We start from the raw sequence: 5,124 nt of genomic DNA, 5'->3' as shown, positions 1-5,124 counted from the left end.
TGACATGCACAAAATACATCACATTTTCTGTTCTGCTGATGCTATAAATTCAATACCAATTCTCCAGCCACATCAGTTAGGAGCATAAAGTATATCACGTAACCTCAGATCTCTAACAGTGGAAGGCTTAACAAGCGTGGATGCTGCTAGAATAATGCTGCTTCCTTGCCGAGATAACCGAACATCCATCCCCCCCCACCCGCCAGATGGCTTCTTCAGCAGTTAGAGCTGTGAGGAATGCTTTAGTCTCATAACCAAGTTAGAGTGAAGACATTGGCCACATAATACACATGCTCCATGTTTTAAAAAAAATCTGAATCTTGGGCAAGTGTTCTCTTGTAACTACTTTACAGTTTCTAAAAGCAGTTATTGTCCAAAGCTGGAAGAACTTAAGTCTTCTTAGATGAGCATGTGAATGAATGGAGGGAGGTAAACAAAAAATAAAATTAAAAAAAGATGAGGTCTGATAGGGGAGCAGCCGGATAAGAAAATCAAAAAAGGAACAGTAATTTAAAGTTTATTCCAGCTATAATGCAGGTTATTCTGATTTTAAGGTAGCATCACATGGCGTACTTCTGAGTTCATCTCGAGATATTCTGTTGTACTTGTCTCTGTCTGTTTTATAGATCCGTGCAATCTCTGGCACTAGGGGGTCATCTGGGTTTGGATCACACAGCAGTGAACAAATGGGTAAAAGAACTTTAGAAATAGTTAAAGCAGGAGACCACTGTGCTCTTAGAATATCGAGACAAATGCTGCCATTACTGTTAATATCTGGATGATAAATTCTTGTTGTAAATGCAACCTTAGGTGGTTTGAAGGGATAGTCTGTAGGAAAATGAATTGTCAAAAAGAATACACCGCCTTGGTACGGGCTGTCATTAGGTCCCATAATTGTGGCTTGCCAATGGAACATATCATCCCCAACTGGGCCTGCAGAACCTTGTGCTGGAGGGTCCCGGGCCAAATCCCGAAGTTCCTTATTAATCCGCTTCAACGCCGTGGTCCGTGCTGTCCCGGCCCTCAGTGTCCGCGTGTGCTCAGCCCCGCTGCGTCTGGATGGTCCTCAGCTCTCAACGGCTCAGACACGGTCCTCTTCACCGCGCAAATCCGTGGCGCGAGCGAGCGCAGCTTCGGAGGCCCAGTTCCCGGCTGGATCGGCCCTCGCACCACCGCCTCCCACCCAAATTAGCCTTTTTAAAAAATGCATTGGGTACAGAGTCTAGAGGGCCTACAGGGTCTCACTATGCAGATTGGACTCATAGTGATCTTCCTGTTTTCAGCCTCCCAAGCTCTAGGATTACAGGCGTGCACCACCATGCCCAGTCTCAGTCTCTGCCTCAGTGTGCCCCGGGGCGAAGGCGGGGCCAGCACTGGCACCCAGCGGATTGAACACCCGGCCCCTGTATTTGCCTAAGCAGATGCTTTAGTCTGCTGAGCTATCTGGGACAAATTAGCTTTTATAAGTAGCTCTTACTTGCTCTATTTGCCCAAAGAGTTATTGTAAGAATAGAATGACACAAGGAAAAATAGCAAAATTAGTAAGCAACATGTGCTCTAAATGGATTTTTATAGATATTTATTTATTAAATAATCAAATTTTTAATTTTTACTGTATGACAACTGTTGAACAAAGTTGAAATTTATTAAATAAATTAACATCAACCAATTCTGTTTGAAAGTTTTATGTATTGGCTGGGCAAATACTTTTTAAATTAGCTAGTCAGTATGGTCAAATGCTCCACCTGGTCAAATTCTGAGGACACTGAGATCCTCTTCGACTGAGTATTGGCACCTCTGACTTGTCTGACAGGCATGTGGGGATGAGTCACCAATTTCTTCATTGCTTTCAGTTCCTACAAGCCAGGACTCAAAGGTGCCTGGGAGGTCAGGGCCCTAAACCAGTGGTGGAACAGTTCATTCATGAGATAAGCTTTTTGTCTCCCACTTGGGACAACTCTAGGTGATCAAACTTGTTCTTTTAAGAGCTAAAAGGGCTGGCCTGATAGCTCAGCAGACTAAAGCACCTACTTAGGCAGAGCGCAGCAGCTGGGGTTCGATCCCCGGCGTGCCGTGTCAGCTCTGCCCCCAGGGTGCACTGAGATGGTGATTGAGACTGGGTGTAGTGGCGTATGCCTGTAATCCCAGCGTTTGGGAGGCTGAAAACAGGAGAATCATTATGAGTCCAATCTATGTAGTGAGACCCTGTAGACCCTGACCTAAATACAGAGAGAAAAAAAAAGAGCTAAAGAAAATTGAGGGGCCAGGCAGATAGCTCAGTAGAATAAACACATGCCTGGCAAGTGCAGGGTCCTGAGTTCAATCCCCAGTAATGAAAAAAAAAGAGCTAAAGAAAATTGAAAGTTTGAAAGTAAAGAACATAAGAACTATAATCTGCTGTAAGAATTTCGTAAGAATGTAAGAAAGTGAAGAATGTAAGAACTAAAATCTGCTGGCTCAAGTATCACAGAAATTTGCTAATGTGTCAATGTCTTTGCTGTTATTATAAGAGTGTTTGAGACTGATATTAAATTCTCTTCACATACTATGCTTCTTTTGTAGATTATCCTTTGCTGTAATGAGAAAATGGCAGGATTTATGTTAATAATACAATGAGGAAAAGAATAGTACAATGGAGGTAGAAAGTAGTGCTTTGACAAGCACATTCCTACAGGCCAGTGTGGCGGATTGCCAACTGTTGGTCAACTTGTTACACCCAGCTGAACTGAATTAGCATGGTGCTGGGTGTGGGACGCTCACCTGAGGATTGCTGCTGGCAGCATAAGAGGTGCAGGCTGTTGGGAGCTGGAGAGGCTGTTAGGGAAGCTGTTTGGAGAAGCCGTTGGGTCCTGTCAGAAGCTGTAAGGAGCTGTTGGTTCCCTTGGAGGGTCTTGTCATGCTGGCCTTCCTGGTGAACTTGGTTGTTCTCATCAGAGGAGGAGCTCTGGACCTTGTCTCTGAGGATGGCTATGACTCACTTTAGGGGAGTTCTGGTCCTCACCTTGGACATCACTTCCTGGTTCTGGAGGGGAAAATGGTGCATTGCTCAGCCTCATGGAGAAGATTGTTCAGCTGGCTTTCCTGTTGAGAACTCAGCTTTCCCAATCATCAGAAGAGCTTGGGACCTCACTGTTGCTGAGGATGGCTGTGGTACTTTTAGGGGGAGCTCTGATGCTTATAACTTGAGTGTTCATTGCTTCCTGGCTCCAGTACAGATCCCTCAGCCTACTACCACAGATCCTTTATCCCACTAGTGTAGGCATTCTAGCTTCCACCAACTGACCTTTGGGCCTTCCCAATACAGATCTGTGAAGTGGGCCTGCATGAGACATTGCTGTGGGCTCTAAGCCTCCACTTGGACTTGTGGGAGGCATTGTTATGAGCTCTGGGTTTTCAGCTGGACTCAAGCAGGATATCAGGATATAGGCTCTCAGCTGGAGTCTTTGTTCTTTAATATGTGGGCACATTTCCTGCACTGTTTGAGCACTCTTTGGGTGACTTATTATAAAATAATCTTATAAAATATGTGTCTTTTATTGTATTGTTCCTCTTGCAAAACCCCAAACCATGACAGCCAGCAAATACAATATCTGTTATGAAACCTTCCTGAGGATTACAATAGAGTTCTTTGTGATAGTGTAGCATTAAAGGTGTTGTAAGGGGCTAGAAATCAGCTTACTTGGCAGTTTTTCTTACTCTGATAGTTCTTTCTTCTTTCTATTGAGAATTAAAATAGATATCTATTTATGTATTCCCGTCTACTTTCTCAACAGATTTTTTAAAATCTTTCTAGATGGAGAAGTTATTTTACTCCTAGGACTTGGTCAGCATAGATATAATATTTACTCATTTAATAAATTATTTTCCCTAAATAAGTACTTTTTTCCTTATTTTGTGAGTTTAAGTTAAATAAACTCAATATCACTTTATAAAAATAAAGATTTATCCACACATCTCTGTTAGTTTACTGTTTTTCACCATTTTTCGTTATTTCACTTTAGTCATAGATCATCCCTTTGGGTAGGCAAGTATTACTAATTCTATTTAACAAAACAATATCAGAGCCTCATTGGATTTAAATTACACAGTTTTAAGTACTGTGTTGGAGGATTATGTTGGAGGAGTCACATCAACTGATCCATTTTGTTTCTGTTTCTGTTTCTTTTTTTTATTTTTGGCAGAACCAAGGATTGAACTCAGGCCCTTGCACTTGCCAGGGAAGCACTTATTCCACTGAGCCATCTTCCTAGCCCCTTGTTTCTGTTTTAATTATTCTACTTTTAGCTTACTTTAGTTTTAAAGTATTTTGCCATCAGCTCCTCTTCCTAGAATATCTCAGACTTCCATATCACCATGCCAGGTGTATATGCCACGGAGGACTAGCCTGGGATTGGGATGCCAGACAGCCAGTGGTGCATGCGCGGTGAACCGGCTGCTCACCAGGACGATCCTTGGTGTGAAGTAAGCACAGAACGAGTGAGCAGCAGTACAGAGAGGAGTCCGAATCTTAGGAAGTTTGCGTGTGTTTCAGTCCAGTGTTTCACCAGTGGACATTTTGAAAGAAGGAATTTAGTTTTGCTTAACAGTTTACATATTCATGTGGCTAATTGCTTAATCCCTGTGCCATAACTTCGTTGAACTCACTTGGCCTTTGGGCTTTTCTTATGAGTAGAGGGCCCACATTTCAGAGGTTCAGGTAAAACTGCATCCAGAATTGAAATTTCCTCATTCTCCCAGCACTGACACAGATTTACAGGTAGAAAACCATGACAGATCCTGTTAAGAAATTAGATGATGTCATTCCCTTACTCAAACTTCTTTACGCCTACTCATCTCTCCCAGGTAGAAGCATAAGTGTGTCTATGATGAGGCCCCTCATTGTCTACTCTCGCTGCTCTCTAGAGTTAAGGAAGAAAATATGTGCAGGAAATGTGTCCACATACTAAAGAACACCTTTATAAGAATGGCAATATATGAAAAAAAGAATGACAATATATGGAGAAGAGTTGGAAGGTGTTATCATGTATACCGACCTGAGTACCTGCGCACCGACCACCTTGATCAAACTAATGCTAACTGACCTGATAAAAGGCTGAAATGTGGTCCTTTGAGAGTTGGGAATAC

At 42.6% G+C, this 5,124-nt stretch overlaps 1 pseudogene; it reads right to left on the bottom strand.

The window, feature by feature from the left end:
* Window positions 1-329: 329 nt before the first annotated feature.
* Window positions 330-954, bottom strand: LOC101586657 (annotated as a pseudogene).
* Between the last annotated feature and the right edge of the window lie 4,170 nt (window positions 955-5,124).

This window comes from Octodon degus, unplaced genomic scaffold (genome assembly GCF_000260255.1).
Source record: "Octodon degus isolate 3935 unplaced genomic scaffold, OctDeg1.0 scaffold00069, whole genome shotgun sequence".
Classification (NCBI taxonomy): Eukaryota; Metazoa; Chordata; class Mammalia; order Rodentia; family Octodontidae; genus Octodon; species Octodon degus.
The sequence above is the reverse complement of the archived record's forward strand: the minus strand, read 5'-3'. Positions and strand labels throughout refer to the sequence as shown.